Genomic DNA, 23,223 nt, shown 5'->3' with positions numbered 1-23,223 from the left:
AATAAGAAGCTATAGGAGAAATTAAAGTGAAGGATTATAATATAAATTGATAAACATATTTAAAAGTTTAACTCTTGGGTTTGGAGGAGAACGGCATACAGGGCAAATGAATGGAAGCAAGGAAATCAGGTAGAAGACTAGCATGATCCAGGTGAGGGGTAAGGGCAGATGAGCAAAGACTGGCTAGTCTACAGGACTTGCACATGAGCACTGACCAGACAGCAGAGTTAGGAAAGAATCATGGATGACTCCATGACAGAGATTGTAGGCCTTTTCATAACTGGTGCACATGGTCCCCCAAAATTATGTAAATGTAACCATGGAGAAAAAAATAGGAGGCAATGGGAAATGGGAATTAATGAAGACTAGATGTCTAGTGTCAGAAAGGCCAATGTTGGAGATGGGCAAATAATTCTGAAATATTCTTGGGAAGTTGATAACTCAGTTTGTTACAGGCTGCAGACCCCTGGGGCTTCTTCTGGGGAGCCCAGCAAGCCAGTGTTCACTCCAAAAATGTGACATATTATTCCTCAAACCTGCATTAAATAAGGGGGACAGATAAAACTTGTGGGAAGTGGCCTTAGCCTTTTAGAAATGTTCAGGACCAGAGTCTCAAGCTGACATGGAGGTTTGCCACTAGAATTTACCTCAGAAACAGAGAATCAGTCACAAGACTCTATGTAAACCACAAAGAGAATTGGGAAGCAAACTAACCACTTATTCAACTCCTACGTACCAGGCACTTTACACAAATTATCTCTATTCATCCTTAAAAATAACCCTGTGAGAAGGCAGTTTCCTTTATTATCTGGAAGAACTAAAGCTCAGAGAAGTTTATAAACAAGCTCAAGGCATCATAGACAGTAGTCAGGATTAGAATCAGGCTGGCCCAGGGCTCTCGACTCTCCAGGCACAGAGGGGCACTGACAAGTGGTAGGGAAACATGGGGATGCACCGGTGTTCAGCATTAGCTGCTTGAAGTTGCCTTGTGTAAGCATGGTTGAGGGGTTAGCTAGAAGTTAGACTTTCTCTGGCTGTCCTCCTCCTCATTTTCCAGTTACCCTGGTACTTCTGTCCTCTGCTTCTTCCAGCCAGTAAAATGAGATTTACGATGATCTGAGCTTCTGCCAACCACATGCATGGACTGGGGTCTGTACTCAGTGTAGAAGTCAAAAAATGGGAAACTCACTGAGTGCCTTCTCTTCTCCTGAGTATCCCTTCTCCTCCAGAATCTGCCCGTTTTCTTTTTCCTCCTGTGTCTTCACATCGTTGTTTTATATATTGAGTCCAGAGATTATAGTTATCCTCAGGAGAGTTCATTGATAGGAACTACTTTATTACTGAGAAATAATGTTTTAAACAAAAACATTCTGAATCAAATAGACGGTTTCTAGAAATGTATTCATTTTCTTTACACCCTTTACTTTTGATAGAATGAATGTTTATTGGTGCTTACTAATTATTTTTGGTTATAGTCTCCTTTTGTAGAAGATCGACTTGGCTTGCTATAGTAAAAACAGTTCCCCCAGACCGACCAGCAAAGAATTCCATTGGCTTTTCCCACATCACAGTCATGAATGATCATAATTATGCTTCGGCACTTCCCTCTAGTGGCTGAATTTCTGAACTACAAGTCAGAAGTACTGTTAGGAAATGTAAAGCACTCTTTCTAGAGGTAAGGCAAACTCCTCAAAAGGTTCACTCCATGAGTAACAAATTGTAGTGGACATGTGTCTCCCTGATAACAAAATATCTTACTCACTGTGAACTATTTACCACTTTGACTATTATTAACAGCAGTAGAAAAACAAAATAAATCTCTTAAAAATCCCTCCAGATGTTTAAAAGATCTGTGGCATAGTTACTGAATGTAGACAATATTTAAGTAGATATTTAATTAATAATAAGTATATTAGATAAGCACCTGGAAAATAAAGTACTGAGGACAGTAACTTCTGAAGGACCGAAGACGGGTCAGGGGAAACTAGCCCTGATTTAGAGACTGCACATACACTTTCTTGGAGTAACATCGCCACCTTGTGTCTGTCTGAGATACTTCTGATAAAAATATGCAAACCTTTAAAAAAAAGTTCTCTAATAAAATAAATTTGAAAACTTGTTTCAAGGTTCAAACAGGAGAACAGGAATTTGTTTTCATTTTATTTTAATTCCAGTGTAGTTAATATACAGTGTTATATTAGTTTCAGGTGTACAATGTAGTGATTCAACAATTCCATATATTACTCAGTGCTCATTAAGGTCAGTATACGCTTAATCCCCTTCACTTATTTCGCCCATGCCCCCACCAACCTCCCTTCTGGTAAGCATTTGTTTGTTCTCTATAGTTAAGAGTCTGTTTTTTGTCTCTTTTTTTCCCTTTGTTCAACTGCTTTGTTTCTTAAATTATCACATGGGTGAAATCATATGGTATTTGTCTTTCTCTGACTGGCTCATTTGCTTAGAATTATACTCTCTAGATCCACCCATGTTGTTGAAAATGGCAAGAATTCATTCTTTTTATGGCTAAATAGTATTCCAGTGTGTGTGTGTGTGTGTAGCATCTCCATTATCCATTCATCTATAGATGGACACTTGGGCTGCTTCCATATCTTGGCTATTGTGGATAATGCTACAATAAACATAGGGGTGCATATACCCTTTGAATTAGTGGTTTTGTATTCTTTGGGTAAACACCCCGCAGTAAAATTACTGGGTCATATGGTAGTTCTTTTTGAGGAACCTCCATACTGTTTTCCACAGTGGCTACCCCAGTTTGCATTGCCATCAATAGTGCAAGAGGGTTCCTTTTTCTCTACATCCTTGCCAACCCTTGCTGTTTCTTGCATTTTTTATTTTAGTCATTCTGACAAGTGTGAGGCAGTATCTCATTGTAGTTTTGATTTGCATTTCTCTGATGATGAGTGATGTGGAGCACTTTTTCATGTGTCTGTTGGCCGTCTGGATGTCTTCTTTGGAGAAATGTCTGTTCATGTCTTCTGCCCGTTTCTCGACTGGATTATTTGCTTTTAGGGTGTTGATTTGTATAAGTTCTCTATATATTTTGGATACTAACCCTTTATCAGATATGTCATTTGCAAATATCTAGGAAAACAAGAATTTTTTAAAAAACGCCATATTGAGACATGGCTTACACCAAATAAAGTAGACAGTTGGGTCTTAGGGTAAATAAATGTTTAATTTTATAAAAAACAACTAAAGTATTTTCTAAAATGGTCACACCATTTTATATTCCCAGAGAGTTCCAGCTGAGTCGTATCTTTGTTAATATTTGATGCTGTTACTTTTTTTAAAATCTATTCTGGTGGGTATGTAGTTGTAGCTCATGATAATTTTAATTATTGATAATGGTGAGTATCTCTTCATGTGCTTATTGGTCATTCATATATATTATTTTGTTAAATGTTTAATTAATTTGTTTCCCTCCCTATATAAAATTGGGTTATCTTCTAATTATTGAGTTTTAAGTTTTTTTATATATGCTCCGTACAAGTCTTTTGTATTGTTAGTATATTTCCCTAATCTGTGGCTTTCCTTTTTATATTCTGAATTGTTCTTTAAAGAGTAAACATTTTTAATTTTGCAAAGCCTAATTCATTAATATTTTATAGTTATACCTAAAATTTTTGCCTATACTGAGATTACAAAATTTTGTTTTTTAGAAGTTTTATACTTTTGATTTTTATTGATTTTGATTTTTTTTTGGAGGTTTATTTTTTCCCCCATATATTTAGTTGTACCAGCACCATTTGTTAAAAGCCTATACTTTCCCCCATTGAATTACTTTGGCATTTTTTTTTTTTAAATCAATTAACCATATTTGTGTGGGCTTATTTCTGGAGTCCCTATTTTGTTCCATTTATCTATTTATCAAACCTGAGAACAACACTACATTTTCTTGCTTGTTGTTGCTCTATATTAAGACTTGAAGTCCTTGAGATTTGTGCTTGTTTTTAAATTATTTTGGCTACTCTAGGCCCTCTTATTTCCTTATAAACTTTAAGATCAGCTTGTCAAATTCTGCAAAATGGCTAGCTGGGATTTTGATTGGGACTGACACAGCATCTACTAATTTGGGAAGAATTAACATCTTAACAATATTGAGTTTCCCAATCCACAAACGTATTTGTCTTTGTGTTTTGTTTTGTTTTTGCAGTTTTCAGTGTATAGGTTTTGCATACATTTCTTTAAATTTATCTTAATTATTTCATGATTTTGATGCTAATATATAAATATGCTATTTTAAAATTTTCATTTTCTAATTTTTCATTGCTAATATATAGAATACAAGTGATTTTGTATATTAATTTTACATGCTGTAGCCTTTTAAATTCACTCATTAACTCCAACATAATTTTTGCAGACTCCTTAGGAATTTCTATAAACATAGTAATGCCATCTGCAAATAAAGCAAATTGACCTTTTTGTTCCCAACACAAAAGGTGCCTTTCACTTCTGTCTTGCTTTTTTCTACTGACTAGAGTGGCAAGGACTTCTGTTCAATGCTGAGGAAAGGTGATGGGAATGGAGCCTTGTTCCTGACCTTAGGGAAAATGAATTCCATCTTTTGCCGTAAATGACGTTGTTAGTTCTACATTTTTTTAAAATGTTCTTTAACAGTTCCCCTTTACTCCTATTATAATGAAAGTTTTTTGTAATAAATGTAAACTAAATTTTGTCAAATGCATCTTTTCTTCTTCTCCTGAAGGAGGAAAACATGTTTTCTTCCTCCTGTATTCTGCTAACATTGAATTGGATTGATTTTTCAAATGTTAAGCCAACCTGGCACTCCTAAGAAAAATTCTACTTGGTCATGATATATTATGCTTATTATACATAGCTAGATTCAATTGTTTAATAGTTTGTTAATAATTTTGGCATCAGTGCCATGAAACATTGATACGCAGTTTTCTTTTGAGTATTTGTCTGGTTTTGGTTGTTAGTGATATTAGCTTCAAAAATTGACCTGGTAGGGGTTCTCTCTTCTATATGAGTTTGTGCTTATTATTATTATTGTTGTTGTTGTTTAAAATGTTTGGTAAAATTCATTACTGAGGACATTTGGGCCAGGAGCCTTCCTTGTCGGAAGGTTTTTAATTATGAACTCAATTTCTTTAATATATATATGACTTTTCAGATTTTCCATCAATAACTTTGTCTTGCAAAGAATTTTTCCATTGCTTCTAAGTTATCAAACTTAATGACATAAATTTGTACTTTTTCTATCCTTTGAATGTCTCAGGATTGATAGTGAACTTGTATGTGTTCCAGATCATGTGTCTTCCAGGAATTAATCATCTTAGTGCTCCTGATCATTGTTAGCTCAGCCTTGTGGTGTCTGGCTTACATTAGCACAGCTTAGTTTTCATCAACAGATTCTAGAAGAACTCTGCAGATTTTTAGTCTCTGCAGATTTCTTTCTCCCCCTAGCCCCCCCCCACCCCCAATGCTAATCTGCTCAAAGAATTCCAGCCATCTTGGATTCCTTGATCTCTAATAATTACCTCCTGAACTCAAGACCACCACTCTCTGCATGCGATCCTTCTCCGTATCTTGTGGCTTGGCTTTACAAAGTGCCCTTCAGGCAGAATGCTGGGGTGACTTTAAGACTCACTTTCTTTTATCCTCTCCTTATGATCAGCTTTGTACTTCCTGTTTTCCAGTCTCTGAAAACAGTTTTTTCATGTATTTTGTCCACTTTTGTCTTTTTCTCACATTGGGAAGGCAAGTCTTTTCCCAGTTTTTCCATCATGGTAGGAAGCTGAAGTCCTTAAACACTCTTGGCCAAACCACTGATCTTCCTTCATCTAGGATATTCCAACCCCTTTGACAAGAGCACTTTACAGCACTGCTTGTCTTAAGTGGGATGCATTATGAACAATAGAAAGGGAGAAGATATTAAAATCCACTGAATCAACTCTAGCTATAACTGATGGGACTGGATATTGCAGATAGATGGTCTCTTGCATAGTGAATAAATTATATTCTTCCTTGGTACTTAATTCTGAGGCTAGAATGAACTAAACTGAAGGCTAGATATTAAATTTCCCATTTATTAAAGAGCTGGAAAGTAGCCATTTGGTGAGTCACTTTGGGATGGTAGAGAAACAAAGAGATAAAATGGAAAAATAATTCAAATCTGAGAGTTGGGAAGCTTGGTTCAAATGCCAGGACTTTATACTTATTTTCCTCAATTGCTTCCATTTCTGTCTGTAAAAACAGGTAACAAAACTCACTGACCTAAACAATAATTCTGGTTTGGCCATTTGTACTACTGTTCTGTTTTCTATTATTCTTGGCATTATCCCATGTTTATTGGTATACTATCAGTAGGCTGAAACAATTATCTTCTTAAGGGTTAAATTACTCCTATGACATCAATTAGCAGAGTGTAGGTGCTAAGAGCAATTCAAAGAAAGTGAGTGGAAGATAAAAACAGGACATATCAAAGAGCTTTTTGTAACAGTGTAGAGATCTCTCAATTTCCAATTAAAGAGTTCTGGGTTAAAAGGATCACAAGATAGCAGGGCCTATTTTAATCTCCCATCTTCTTATTAAAACAGCACTGTCAAGTAAAACGGGAGCCCAGAACTCATCTTCTCCAACATCTAATGTAATGAACAGTAATTACTAGTGGCAGCAAAAATTTAAAGAACAAGAACAAATAAGAAAAAGCACACAAATTCATGCCATAACTTCAATGAGTAGTGGAAAAAGAAAAAATAAAAAAACATTTTGGTGTGGCTTGGCACACCTCCCTAACCTTTACCCTAAGCTCCAGAAAAAGAGTGAATGAAATATTGAGAATTTCCATAAATATTTCTTACTTTGGAGAAAAGTAGTCTGAGGGGTTTAATAGGAAAGTCAGGCAAAATTCAAAAAGAAATCTTTAAGAGTAGAAGCCTCTAAAGCAAGACACTGAGCAGAGACAGGAGAGGTATCAGACCTGTGTGGAATTAGAACTCAGACCACGGTTTTCCCCCACAATAATGGGGTGCACTCTGACCCAAGTGAATATTAGACTAGGCTACTGGGTCATAATTCAGAGGAGAAAACCCACATTCTTAAACAAAGGAAACACAGATGGAACTAGGTCCGTGCCATTTTCCTACATCCTCAGGCTACAGAGAAGGGAAGAGAAGAGAAGCAAAACACAGCTTCTAAGCTACGGTTCTAAGGAGATAAACAGGACTCTGCAAAGTATGAGGGATGCTGCAGGATGGAGAACAAAGTGAAAGTTAAGCAGAATAGCTCATGTTCTGCCTAGAAATGAGAATTATCCTATTCCTATTTTTGTATATTTTAAAATTTCTATAAAAATATTTTTTAAAAAGGATTGTTTAAATTATACAGACATACTACTAAAAATTAAATCACAGAGAGATGACAACAGCATACAGAAGTCAGATAAGGCCTAAGAATAGAAATCTAAAAGAAACAGAAGGAAACTCTCCACAACGACTTTCTGTGACAAAACAAACAAAAAACAACTTAATAAGGACATGAACTGCAGAAAATGATTTCTTATCAGTGAAATAATTTAAAAAATAGAATGAAATAAAAAAAGAAACTGTACTGTTAAAAAAATTGAGAACCAAAATAATATCAGAGAATGGATTAGAAACAGCAAGAAACAGAAGCGAGTTAAAAATTGAATTAGTAAAGCGTAAAAAGGCTTGAGTCAATCATGTTGAATAGAGAAATAAGCAAGGTAAAACAATTAAGAAAATATAATATATAAAGAACAAAGGAAAAGTAACAAAAGGGCAGTCTCCTTAAACAGATACACCAGGAGATTGAACAGAAAACTTTTACAAGAAGTAAGAAACCAAAATTTCTCTGAAGAATTAGTCTATGTAAAAAAACTATACAAAATATCAGTTTTCATTGAAGCAGCTCTTGTTCTGATTGATATCAGGAATACAGAAAGAATTCTTTAATCACATAGTGGAAACAAAATAAGGACAAATTTCAAGTTTTCAAATTTCTCCTTACTAACACTTAGTGCTAGGATATAATGGAATAATTAATTTCAGTCAAATTTTCAAGAAAAGTTAGGTGGCACCCAATTTTATATCCACTCAAACCACTGAAATATAAAGACAGGTTATTTAAACATCATGAACACAGGAAATACAGTGTTCATAAGAACCTTTAAAAAAAGCTACTTGACAATGAAATTAACTGATTAAGAAATAATTTTTAAAACACAGTTGAAAAACTGTGAGCCCTTAACTTACCATGGTAAACATTTCATAATGTGTAACTGTCAAATCACTATGTGTACACCTGGAATTAATACACTGTATGTCAACTATACTTCAATTAAAAAAAAAAAGACAATCTGATTCTTTTCTCTGATATACATTTTCACAAAGCTCTGTATGTCTTCATTGCAACAAAGGAAAACAACATCTCATGATTTTAATATTCCTATGAGATTACTGTGTATCCAAAAATTTGCTCACTTGAACTTGTATTTCTTTTAGGAAACAGGAAGAGAAAAAAGGCAATAAAACCTTGCCCTCTGTATTAGTTTGCTAGGGCTGCCATAACCAAGTACCACACACTGGATGACTTAAAGAGAGATTAATTTTCTCACAATTCTGGAGGCTAGAAGTCAGAGATCAAGATGTCAGCAAGGTTGGTTTCTTCTGACCTCTCTCCCTAACTTGTAGCTGTCAGTCTTCTTCCTATACCTCCATATAATCTTACTTCTGCACTTGTCTGTGTCCAAATTTCCTTTTTTTATAAGAACACCAGTCATTTTGAAACAGGGCCCACCCTAATGACCTCCTTTAATGTAATTAATTCTTTAAAGACCTTATCTCCAAATACAATCACATTCCGAGGTATTGGGGGTAGGAACTTCAATATGTGAATCTGGTGGGGACACAATCCAGCCCATAATATTCTCCATCCCTCAATGTAAAGGAAGTGTGATTAGATGTCATTCTGCTCCATTATTTAATAAAGGGGTCAGAACTCCTTGCCTTCTTTAAAAATGTAAGTTGGGGAGTTTGGAAGGAAGATGGTGGAGGAGTAGGGGGATCCTAGTTTCATCTGGTTCCTTGAATTCAGCTAGATAGCTATCAAATCATTCCAAGCACCTGTGAACTCAACCTGAGATAATAGAAAAGAATTGCTGCAATTCTACAAATAGAAAAGCAACCACTTTTTGCAAGGTAGGAGGTGTGGAGAAGTGAATCTGAGATGATATACTGGAAGATAAACCATAGGGGGAGGGAGCCTCCATAAGCTGCCTACCGGAAAGTGATACAGCACTGGAGCACAAAATCAGAACTTTTAGAAGCCTCCTCCAGTGAGGGAATTCCCTGCCTGAAAGGTGCTCAGGTGGTGAAGTGGGGCAGAATCCTAGGTGGGACACTGTGGTCTCAGGATGCCCAGGGTCACAGAAAGAATGGGGGTTCCTGATCACAGCAGAGTTCCCAAGCATTGGAGCAGGGAAGTTAGCTGCAATCAGTGAGCCCAGGAGTAGGCTTTCAGCTCAGTTTTGCCACAGACTGCGAACTGCAGCATGATCTAGTGATGGTTCTATGAGCAGGGGCCCAGCAAGCAGCAGAACCACAGCAAAGCCCTCCTCCTTTCCCAGGGGGATCAGTGCGGATGTGGATGCATGCCACAAGAATCTGCAGGGTTTGAAGACTCTTGAGCTGTAGGGTGCACGCTGTGGGAGTCTGCAAAGTTTGGAGACTCGAAATGGGGTCATGTGCCTGAGATAAAAATGTGGTCACAGGCTGGGTGAACAAAGAGTGCAGAAAGAAACCAGGGAGAAAGAAGTGATTGCTTTTCCTGAGGGTGCACTGAAGAGTGGGGGCTGAGATCATTCAGCTCTGAGACCAGAGATCCGGGTGCCACCATTTTTATTTTCATCCTCTAAAGCAGCATGGAAAGTCTTCAGGGAATGAAAGCCACAAAGAGCAATCCGGAGCCCAGCCCTCTGGCAAGGGCGGTGCAACTCCACTCAGCCAAACCTACCTGAGAATCAGCACAACAGGCCCCTCCCCCAGAAGATCAGCAGGAACATCCAGCAAATACCAAGTTTACTGATCACACAGAACTGAAAAACTCCAGCACTAGGGGAAAATAGTATATAGAGTTTTTCTCATGATTCTTTAGTCTTTCAGTTTAAAATTTCCTTTTCTTTTTTCCTTTTCAACTAGTTCCTTATTTTATGAACCGTTTTTTAAATTTATTTTTTATTTTCATTTCTACATTTACTATATATATATATGTTCTTCACTTTTGGCTTCCTTTCACTGTAATCAATTTCATTTTTTGTATAGAATTAAGTTTTTCTTTACAATTTTGGGATCTAGTGTCTTCTAATAAACAGACCAAAATACACCTAGGACCTAGGGTATCACCCTGTTCTGTCCACCTGTTTGATTATACTCTCTCTTTTTCTTTTCTTTCTTTTCTTTCTTTCTTTCTTTCTTTCTTTCTTTCTTTCTTTCTTTCTTTCTTTCTTTCTCTTTCTGATTTGTCTACTGCATATTACAATGGGGTTGATATTTTTGTATTTTATTCTCTCATTCATCTATTCTTCTCTGGACAAAATGACAAGACAGAAAAATTCATCCCAGAAAAAAAGAACAAAAAGCAGTACTGCCAGAGACTTTAGTAAAATGTGGGAGCTAGAATTCAGAATAACAATTATAAAGATACTAGCTGGGCTTGGAAAAAGCAAAGAAGACACCAAAGATTCCCTTTCTGGAGTAAAATCTAATCAGGCTGAAATTAAAAAGGGTATTACTGTGAAGCAAACAACAATGGAGGCGCTAACTGCTAGGATAATTGATGCAGAAGAGAGAATCAGTGACATAGAAGATAAAATGATGGAGAATAAAGAAACTGAGGAAAAGAGAGATAAGCAACTACTGGATCATGAGGGGAGGATTTGAGAGATCAAGGATACCATAAAGCAAAACAATATTAGAATAATTGGGTCCCAGAAAAAGAGGAAAGAGAGAGAGAGAGGTGGGCAGAAGGTATGTTGGAGCAAATTATAGTGGAGAACTTCCCTAATCTGGGGAAAGAAACAAGCATTTGTGTCCAGCAGAGAAACCACCCCCCCCAAATCAATAAAAATAAGTAAACACCTTGACATATAATAGTGAAGCTTGCAAATTTCAGAGACAAAGAGAAAAATCCTGAAAGCAGCTTGAGTCATGAGGTCCTTAACCTACAGAGGTAGAAACATAAGGCTGGCAGCAAACTTATCCACAGCGACCTGGCAGGCCAGAAAGGACTGACATGATATATTCAGGGTAATTACTGAGAAAAATAGGCAGCCAAGAATACTTTATCCAGCAAGGCTGTCATTCAGAATAGAAGGAGACATAAAGAGCTTCCAGGACAAACAGAAACTAAAAGAATTTGTGATCAATAAACCAGCCCTGCAAGAAATTAATATTAAAGGGGATCCTTTAAACAAAGAGAGAGCCAAAAAAGTAACATAGACCAGAAAGGAACAGAGACAATATACAGAAACAGTGACTTTTTAGATAACACAATGGCACTAAATTTGTATCTTTCAATACTTACTCTGAACGCAAATTGGCTAAATGCTCCAATCAAAAGACACAAGGTATCAGATTGGATTAAAAAAAAAACAAGACCCACCCATATGCTGTCTACAAGAGACTCATTTTAGATCTAAAGACACCCCATATTGAAGGAGGGGGTGGAGGACCATTTATCATGCTAACGGACCTCAAAAGAATGCTGGGGTAGCAATCCTCCTATCAGACTTATTAGATTTTAAACCAAAGATTGTAATAAGAGATGAAGAGGGACACTATATCATACTTAAAGTGTCTATCGAACAAGAAGATCTAACAATTGTAAATATTTATGCTCCTAACTTGGGAGCAGCCAATTAGATAAATGAATAAATAACAAAATTAAAGAAACACATTGATAATAATACAATAATAGTAAGGGACTTTAACAGCCCACCCATAGCAATGGACAGATCACTTAAGCAGAAGATCAACAAAGAAACAAGGGCTTTGAATGACACACTGGACCAGATGGACTTCACAGATATATACAGAACATTCCATTCTAAAACAACGGAATAAACACTCTTCTCAAGTGCACATGGAACGTTCTCCAGAAGAGAACACATACTGGATCACAAATCAGGTCTCAACCAAGACCAAAAGATTGAAATTATTCCCTGCATATTTTCAGACCACAATGCTTTAAAACCTGAGCTCAATCACAAGAGGAAGTTTGGAAGGAACTCAAATACTTGGAGGTTAAAGAGCATCCTGCTAAATAATGAATGGGTCAACCAGGAAATTAAAGGTAAACTTAAAAAATTCATGGAAACTAATAAGAATGAAAACACATCAGTTCAAAACCTCTGGGATACAGCAAAGATGGTCCTAAGAGGGAAGTACCTAGCAATACAAGCCTCTCTCAAAAAATTAGACAAATCCCAAATAAACAAGCTAAACTTTCACCTAAAGGAGCTGAAGAAAGAAGAGCAAATAAAGCCTAAACCAAACAGGAGAAGAGAAATAATAAAGATTAGAGCAGAAATCAATGAAATAGAAACCAGAAGAACAGTAGAACATATTAACGAAACTAGAAGCTTGTTCTTTGAAAGAATTAATAAGATCGATTAACCCCTAACCAGATTTATTAACCCCTAACCAGATTTATCAAAAAGAAAAGAGAAAGGACCCAAATTAATAAAATCATGAATGAAAGGGGAGAGATCACGACCAACACCAAGGGAATACAGACAATTTTAAGACCATATTATGAGCAACTATATGCCAACAAATTAAGCATTCTGGAAGAAATGGGTGCATTCCTGGAAACTTATAAACTACCAAAACCAAAGCAGGAAGAAATAGAAAACCTCAGCAGACCCATAGCCAGCAAGGAAATTGAAGCAGTAATCAAAAACCTCCCCAAAGTAAGAATCCAGGGCTGGATGGGTTCCCAGGGGAATTCTACCAAACATTTAAAGAAGAACTAATACCTATTCCTCTGAAGCTGTTTCAAAAAACAGAAATAGAAGGAAAACTTCCAAACTTGTTCTATGAGGCAGCAGTACCTTGATCCCAAAACAAAAGACCCCACCAAAAGAGGAGAATTACAGACCAATATCCTTGATGAACATGGATGCCAAAATCCTCAGCAAGATACTAGCCAATAGGATCCAACAGTACATTAAAATTCACCACGACCAGGTGAAATTTATTCCTGGGATGCAAGGGTGGTTCAACATTTGCAAATCAATCAACATGATAGATCGCATTAATTAAAAAAAAAAAAACCAAGAACCACATGATCCTCTCAATTGATGTAGAAAAAGTATTTGACAAAATACAGCATCCTTTCTTGATTAAACTCTTCATAGTGTAGGGATAAAGGGAACATACCTCAATATCATAAAAGCCATCTATGAAAAGCTCACAGAGAATATCATTCTCAATAGGGAAAAACTCAGAGCTTTTCCCCTAAGGGCAGGAACACAACAGGGATGCCCACTCTCACCACTGTTGTTCAACATAGTACTAGAAGTCCTAGCCTCAGCTATCAGCAACGAAAAGAAACAAAAGGCATTCAAATTGGCAAAGAAGAAGTTAAACTCTCAGTCTTCACAGATGACATGATACTTTATGTGGAAAACCCAAAATACTCCACCCCACAATTGCTAGAACTCATATAGCAATTTAGCAACATGGCAGGATATAAAATCAATGCACAGAAATCATTTGCATTTCTATACACTAACAATGTGACTGAAGAAAGAGAAATTAAGGAATCAATTCCATTTACAATTGCACCAAAAACTGTAAGATACCTAGGAATAAACCTAACAAAAGAGGTAAGGATCTGTACTCAGAAAACTACAGAAACTACAGAACACTTATGAAAGAAATTGAGGAGGACACGAAGAAATGGAAAAACATTCCATGCTCATGGATTGGAAGAATAAATATTGTGAAAATGTCTGTGATGCCCAGAGCAATCTACACATTCAATGCAATCTCTATCAAAATATCATTGACATTTTTCACAGAGCTGGAACAAACAATCCTAAGATTTGTATGGAACCAGAAAAGACCCCAAATCACCAGGGCAATGTTCAAAAAGAAAACCAAAGCTGGGGGTATCACAATGCTGGACTTCAAGCTATATTACAAAGCTGTGATCATCAAGACTGTATGGTACTGGCACAAAAATAGCCTTATAGATCAATGGAACAGAATAAAGAACACAGAAATGTACCCTCAACTCTATGGTCAACTAATCTTCAACAAAGCAGGAAAGAATATCCAAGGGAAAAAGGACAGTCTCTTCAACAAATGGTGTTGGGAAAATTGGACAGCCACATTCAGAAGAATGATACTGGACAATTCTCTTACCCTGTACGCAAAGATAAACTCAAAATGGATGAAAGACCTAAATGTGAGACAGGAATCCATCAAAATCCTAGAGAACATAGGCAACAACCTCTTTGACCTCAGCCACAGCAACTTCTTGCAAAACATGTCTCCAGAGGCAAGGGAAACAAAAGCAAAAATGAACTATTGCGACCTCATCAAGATAAAAAGCTTCTGCATAGCCAAGGAAACAGTCAACAAAACTAAAAGGCAACCTATGGAATTGGAGAAGTTATATGCAAATGACACATCAGTTTAAGGGCTAGTATCCATGAGCTATAAAGGACTTAGCAAACTCAACACCTAAAAAACAGATAATCCAGTCAAGAAATGGGCAGAAGACATGAACAGACATTTATCCAAAGAAGACATACAAATGGACATCATACACATGAAAAAATGCTCCAGAATACTCAGCATCAGGGAAATACAAATCAAAACCACAATGAGATACCACCTCACACCAGTCAGAATGGCTAAAATTAACAAGTCAGTAAACAACAAATGTTGGTGATGATGTGGAGAAAGGGGAACCCTCTTACACTGTTGGTGGGAATGCAAGCTGGTACAGTCACTCTGGAAAACAGTATGGAGCTTCCTCAAAAAGTTGATAAGAGAGCCACCCTATGACCCAGCAATTGCACTACTAGGTATTTACCCCAAAGATAAAAATGCAGTGATCTGAAGGGGCACCTGTACCTACCCCAATACTTACAACAATGTCCACAATAGCCAAAATATGGAAAGAGCCCAGGTGTCTATCGACAGAGGAATGGATAAAGAAGATGTGGTATATATATAATGGAATATTACTCAGCCATCAGAAAGGATGAAATCTTACCATTTATATCGACATCTGTGGAACTGTAGGGTATTATGCTGAGTGAAATAAGTCAATCAGAGGAAGAATGGTTTCACTCATTTGTGGAATATAAGGAATACTGCAGAGGATCATAGGGGAAGGGAGGGAAAAATGGAATGGGAAGAAATCAGAGAGCGAGACAAACCAAACTATGAGAGACTCTTAAGTATAGGAAATAAGCTGAGGGTTACTGGAGTGGAGGTGGGTCGGGTATGGGGTAACTGGGCGATGGGCATTAAGGAGGGCACGTGATGTGACGAGCACTGGGTGTTATATGCAACTGATGAATTACTGAACTCTACATCTGAAACTAATGATGTACTATATGTTGGCTAATTGAATTTAAATAAAAATTTAAAAATAATAAAAAAATTAAAAAGTCAGTTGGTTATAACTAGGTATGTGGTCAAACTTATCTCTGTCCACTCTGTCTTAGGAGAGATGCTGAATTTCTCAGAATCTTGAGAACAAAACAAAACAAAAAACAAAGACTAACTGATAGAGGGAAAGAGTGGAGGAGTCTCAACGCTGCTTCAATTTGTTTTAGAAACAGCATAAGGAAAACAATGGAATGACTCTAGTTTCTCTCCATCTCTGAGTCTTATAATTCATTTTTAATTTTTACTGATAGACTTTGAGTAGTGTTCACAGAAAAAATTGAATAGAAAGTACAGAAAACTACCATACCCTCCCCTGACTTCCTCTGCAGTTTCCCCTATTAACATCTTATACTAACATACATTTGTTACCATCAACGATGACTAGTCCATAGTTTACACGAGGATTCACTCTTTGTGTTTTGCATGTCCGTGCGTTTTGACAAAAGTGTACTTCCTAGTGTCCACCGTTACAGTGTCATACAGAATAGTTTCAGTGCACTAAAGATGCCTTGTTCTTCACTTATTCCTCCTTTTCCTGCTGCTCCTCAATGCCCCAGCAAGCATTAATTTTTTAACTGTCTACAGTTTTGCCTTTTGCAGAATATCATATGGTTGGAATCACATAGTATGCAGCTTTTTCAGACTAGCTTCTTTCACTTAGCAATATGCTTTTAAGCATCTTCCATGCCTTTTCATGGCTTGATAGTTCCTTTTATCACTAAATAATATTCTATTGTATAGATGTATCAGTTCATTTATCCACTAATCTACTGAAAGACATCTTGGTTGCCTCCAATATTGACAATTATAAGTAAAGCTGTTATAAACATCTGCGTCCAGGTTTTTGTGTGGACATAAGTTTTCAACTCCAAGGAGCATGACTGCAGGATGGTATTGTAAGATTATGTTTAGCTTTGTAAGAAACTGCCTGTCTTCCAAAGTGATTGCATTCCTACTAGAAATGAATGAAAGTTCTATTGCTCCACATCCTTATCAGCACTTGGTGTTCTCAGTATTTTGGATTTTAACCACTCTAACAGGTAGTAGTAGTAGTATCTCATTATTGTTTTAATTTGCAATTCCCTGATGACATGTGATACTGAACACCTTTTCATATGCTCATTTGCCATCTGTATATCTTTGCGGAAGTGTCTGTTCAGATCTCTTGCCTATTTTTTTTCAAACTGCTGAGTTTTCAGAGTTCTTTGTATATTTTGAGTAACAGTCCTTTATTAGATATGTTTTGCAAATATGTTCTCCCAGTCTGTGGCTTGTCTTTTCATTCTCTTAACAGTGTCTTTTGTAGAGCAGAAGTTTTGACCTTAATTAAGTCACACTTATTTTTTCCTTTCATGCGTTGTCCTTTGATGTTGTATCTAAAACCCGATTACCAAACTCAAAGTCACCTGGGTTTTCTCTTATGTTATCTTCTAGACTTTTTACAGTTTTACATTTTATGCTTAGGTCTATGATCCATTTTGAATTAATTTTTGTGAAAGGTGTAAGGTCTGTGTCTAGTTTCACTTTTAGCATGTGGATTTCCAGCTGGCCTAGTAGTTTTGTTGAAAAGACTATCTGCACTCCACTATACGCTTTTGCTCTTTTGTCAAACATCAGTTGACTATATTTGTGTGGGCCTATCTCTGGGTTGTCTGTTCTGTTCAATTGATCTGTTTGTTTATTCTTTCACCAATACCATACTGTCTGAATTCCTTTAGATTTACAGTAAGTCTTAAAGCCTAGTACTACCAATTTTCCATCTTTCTTCAATATCGTGTTGGCTAGTCTTTTGTTTTTCCATAAACTTTAAAATCAGTTTGTTGATATCCAAAATAATTTGCTGGGGTCTTGATAGGAATTGTGTTGAATACCAAGTTGGGAAGAATAGACATCTTGAAATATTGCGTCTTCCTATCCATGAACACAGAATCTCTCTCCATTTACTTAAACCTTCTTTGATTTCCTTCATCAGTTTTATAGTTTGCCTAACATAGATCTTATACATGTTTTAAATTTATATCTATGTTGACCTGTCTCCCTCCCTTCTTCCTTCTCTTTTTGGTATTAATAAAATGATGCTGTAGTTTTTATTTCCAATGTTTCATTGCTGGTATCTAGGAAAGCAAACTGACTTTTGACTTTTGTATATTAATTCTGTATCCTGTAATCTTACTGTAACTGCTTATTAGTTCCAGATTTTTTTGATTCTTTGGGGTTTTCTACAATCAATCATGTCGTATGTGAAGAAAGATAATTTTCTTTTTCTTAAATCTATATGCCTTCCTCCCACCCTTTTTCTTGTTTTATGTCATTATCTAGGACTCTAGTATGATGGTGAAGAGGAGTGTGGGGCGGGGTCTTACAATTTTTTACTTTATTGTTTTAAATGAATTAAACTGGGCCTCACCAAAAGAATCATCTCTCGTTTAGGGAATATACCAAAACACTAACAGAAATTGGGAGGGGAGTAAGGAGGAAGGGTGTTAATTTTCTCATCACAGCAAGGTACCAATTTTATGGCCTAAAATTAAAACATTTTAAGAATATATATCTTACAATAACTCTAACCTTCATGTTTTTCTCATTTTTTTTTTTAAGAAAAAATAACCTAAGAGTTATAACTAAGGAGCAATACCACATGCAGTAAATAAATGTTTATCTTACATTCAGAAATAAGAAATTTTCATTTTGATTTCAGTTCATTTTTCTTGTTAAACTCAAAGTGTTTATACATACTTTTAATATGATATTTTTTTATATATCTATTTCCTGGTTATTCACCTAGATATCTGTATATCTGCATAGAGAGAACTGGAATGAGATTTGTCTGTTAATAAAGCATTTTACTAGGTGAAGGATAGTGGTTATTTTCAACATTTTTTTTTTTACTTGTCTGTATTTTCTGAATTTTTAAAATAATTAGCATGTATTATTTTTGCTAAAAGTATCTCAAAATATAGTCATGTTTTAAGATGTACTCAACAACCAAGAAAATTAAGATAATAACCTATGTCAAAATGTGGATGGAATTTGTCCTAAATATACACTACATGGGTAATTTTGACACTATGCTTGCACATGTTTCACGCCCTACCAAGGCGGAAACATGGAGTCAGAAACCACCCTTTGTGTGGTGAGCATCCTAGTGCTGGGAAGTAGAAAAGCCCTCTGTCCGTAAGCCATTGCTTCATCTTCGAAAGGCCAGAGGGGTATATAAGTGAGCCGTGGGCGAGGGTAGCAGTACTATATAACTCAGGGAGTTAGGCAGAAATTACTGACAACCTTCCCTGTCTGCCCCTAGCTGAGGAGTTAAAATACTAGATCAACCAAAAAACGGTACAACCACAGACTTAAGTATTACGCAGAATCCAGTTTATAAAACAGCTAAACTGATGGACTACCCTCTCCACTCCCCAACTAGCAACTCTTCTCTCACCTATCTTAAAAGTTAGGACAATGACAGGATCACTCCTAAATTATTAACAATAATTTTAATATTATAGATATAATTCATGTATGTTTCAAATATCAGCTTATTGACTCAGGATAAATAAGTCATTAATTGTCATACTTTTTAAATATATTTGATTCATAGTGGCACCTGGGTGGCTGTCGGTTGAGTGGCTGGCTCTTGGTTTTGGCTCAGGTCATGATCTCAGGGTCCTGGGATCGAGCCCCACGATGGGCTCTGTGCTCAGTGGGGAGTCTGCTTGTGGATTCTCTCTCCCTCGCCCTCTGCCCCTTGCCTGGCTCTCTCTAAAACAAATAAATGGATATATCTTTATATGTGTACATATATACACACATATATATAATGCATAGATTCCACTTTTTTTCTTGCTTTTTTTTTTAGAAAACAGCCATCTGTCCTGTAATTTCTCCCAATGTACACTTTTTCCTCCTGGCTGCATACTGGTGGTGAAGTTTAACATGTTCTTCAGTCCCTATATTTTTTGTAAATCGATCATTACATCTATAGTTTTGATGAGAGACTAGGTTTAATTATTCTTACCTTTTGTCAAAGCTATTTCATAGGTGATGTTATGTCGTTCTTACATCAGGGGTACATGTCTGATCTTCTCTCTTTTGTGATGTTATCAGGCATTGATAAGCAGTACCTAGACTGTGGGTTGGAAAACTATGGCCTGTGGACCATCTGCTCTTCTATCTATTACTATAAATAAGGTTTATTGGAACACAGTCACATCCATTCTTTTACATGTTTCATATGGCAGCTTTCACTACAACAGTAGAGCTACAACAGAGACTTTATGGCCTCCAACACTAAAATATTTACTATCTGGTCCTTTATTGGAAATGTCTGTTAATCTGATCTATAGCTAGGTCCATTAATCTATTGTTAGTACAACATGTAATATTCTCACTATGTATCATTTTGTTGCCGCTGTTTAGTATCTGCAATAATTTCATAAAAAGAAGTTTCCCCTTATCAATGAGTTTGGTCAGATGGTACAGGAAAATTAGAATAAATGCCTGATTCTTACCCTTTATTTGCCTGTTTTCAAATTAATTACATGCTTCATTTATATTCTCCAAAGGTGACTGAAAAGTTTTTTGATATACTTATAAACACATGGATTTAAACATATTCAATGCGTTTCAACACACTGCATTTATCATCCTTACTGTCTCATCTTTAGCCAGAAGGAAGCTCTTCAGGTGAGCTCCTGAGTCCTGACAGAACTCTAGTAGCCTTCTTGGATAATAATAGTCCAGACTCATCCTGTAGATTTCCTGCCTCAGCCTTGAATCTTCCATTTTTCCACAAAGCACTGGTTTCTTTTCCTAGAAAATAGTATAAAGAGGCCATAATCTGGGGCTAGGAACTCATTGCTACTGGGCTGAACACTGTTTCTAGGCCTTTTTAGAGCACAGAACCAGGTAATCTTGTTATTTTCTTTCAGATAAAATACTCCATAAATTCATGGTACTTCCAATTCAAACTAAAGATGACAGGGCTTTAATTTAACCATGCCAGTCTTTTACCTGCTTTTCCTTTCAGGAACTCTGAAAATTCTGGTTTTCAATGACATCAACATAGTTACTCACTTATTTTACCCCATAATACACAAATAAGTCTCAAAAACAATACCATCAATCCTACCAAAAATATAACAAAAAACTCTTTAAGCTTATGCTTTTCATTTTATCCTTCTATCACAGATCACTGTTCCAAAATAATTTAGAACAGTTGCGCTACATTGCAAAAGTTTACTCTTAAAAGATTAACTTTAAAAGTAATCAAATAAAATATTCACAGTTCCAAAATCAAACCTACTAAAGGAGATATATTCAAATAGGTTTTGCTTCTATCCTTATTCTCTTTACACTACAGGTGGTCATATAATTTTCAAAGTTCACCTTTTCATTAAAAAAATTAAATATAGGGGCATCTAGGTGGTTCAGTCAGTTGAGCATCTGACTTTTGGTTTTGGCTCAGGTCAGTGCAGAGTCTGCTTGTCCCTCCCCCACCCCCTTGTGCGCACCCAAGCACTTTCTCTCTCTTTCTCTAAATTAATATATTTTTAAAATCTTTGGAAAAACATTATATATGTGGAGATATTATTAAAATTTCTTAGATGAGTTGTGACATACTGTACACATTTTTCTCTACCTTGTTTTTTTCATTAAACAAGATCTTGGGGTGCCTAGCTGGCTCAGCTGGTGGAGTTACATGTAACTCTTGCTCTCGGGGTTGTGAGTTTGAGCCACACGTTGGGTGTTGAGATTACTTTAAAAAATTAATTAATTAATTAATTTTTAAAAAAACCTTGATCAGAGATATAGACTTGTCAGTAATCTACTTATAGTAGTCAAAATCCCAAGAATCAACTGAAAAATCTAAAATGCAAGAACAGGTTGAGAATGGAACTCTTATTAGGAACATAAATAGTTAAGAAAATGCTAAAGACTGGCTGATTATTCAGTCATACTAATGTCTCCTTCCTCCTCCGGCACACAGTGTAACTGTTTCCTGCGACTTCTACAGTTCAGTGAAGCCATACTGGTGAATTCTGGTCAATGAGATTCAGGGGAAAGTGATGGATGCTGTTTTCAGGTCTCTAAAGTCTCACTCAAGCCTCCACATTCTTTCTCTTCCTTGATCTCCTGGCTGGATGTAAAGGAGGCACCAGAAGACTCCAAGGCCCTAGAAACTGGCAGGACTACACAATTTAAGGAGCCTGAGATGCTAAATGACTGTGTCCACCTTAGATGGGGTATGAGCAAGAAATAAACATGGTGTTAAACCAGATGTTGTGTTTACGTGTTAGAGCAGTTAGCCTATCTTGACCATACAGGACCAGTGCAGGAAATAAAGTCTCTGAAGGAGACTCAGAAATGGTCGGGAAAGTACCTTTTTGCTTTTGTTTTTGGTTATCCTAAAGTAAAGGTAGCAGAGAGTTTCAAGAGGAAGTAGTTGATGGTGTCAAATGCTGTAGAGAACTAACAAGAATTGTTTATTAGAACTGACAATGTAGGGTTGCTGGTAATTAAGTATTTGCCATCTAAAACTCTCAAATCATTTTCATTGCTCTATTCTAGTTACTGTGTTTATGGGGAATTAAGACAGAATAACTTCTTTAAAGTACTTTAAAAACTGTATTTGACTTGATCATATTTAACTCCAAAATATTTTTGCCCCAAAGACTCTGTTTCTATGGGCAATCGTTAATTTTTTTCTGGAGCTCTAGTAACACTTGTATGATTTTGTATTACTCCAACTGTAGGTCTATTATACTTACTGAGCATCACCTTCTCCCTTTAAAAAAATGTAGCTCTTCCCAGTTTCTGATACTTAGATTAGGTAATACACAACAAAAAGATAGATGCTATGGGGTCCTTGGTTCTTCACAGATCTTCCCTGCTCCCCACCTTTTTGTTGTGTGGTTCTTTTTTTTTTTTTTTTTAAGATTTTATTTATTTATTTGACAGAGAGAGACACAGCGAGAGAGGGGACACAAGCAGGGGGAGTAGGAGAGGGAGAAGCAGGCTTCCTGCGGAGCAGGGAGCCCGATGCGGGGTTCGATCCCAGGACTCTGGGATTATGACCCGAGCCGAAGGCAGACACTTAACGACTGAGCCACCCAGGCGTCCCTGTTGTGTGGTTCTTACCTTATAAAAGTACTATTTATCTTAGAGGGGAAATAAAATATAAATTCCCAAGAAGAGGGATTTAAAGGAAGCCTAGTAAAAGGAAATAGAGAGTTGGGAGAATAAGGAGGGGCAGGATGTTACAGAAGAATTAAAAGATAAGAGAACAAAAATACGTAAGCCTAGTTGAAGCAAGTAAACAAATAAGAGAACATCACAGTTGACACAAGTCAAGGATAGCCGTTGTGACATCAACATCGAAACGGTGAGCTCTGGAACTAGCATTTGTCTCTGTATGCGGGGCCAAACCAGCAGGGGTTTGTTCTCACCACTTGGATATTGAAGCATAGCTTCCCAGGGATTTGTTCTAAGGTAGGAACGTCCCTAACACCCAGGATATGGTAGAGTTTTACTATCC

This window comes from Mirounga leonina, unplaced genomic scaffold (assembly GCF_011800145.1).
Source record: "Mirounga leonina isolate KUSES-001 unplaced genomic scaffold, KU_Mleo_1.0 Mir_199, whole genome shotgun sequence".
NCBI classification, from domain to species: Eukaryota; Metazoa; Chordata; class Mammalia; order Carnivora; family Phocidae; genus Mirounga; species Mirounga leonina.
Note: the sequence above shows the minus strand (reverse complement) of the source record.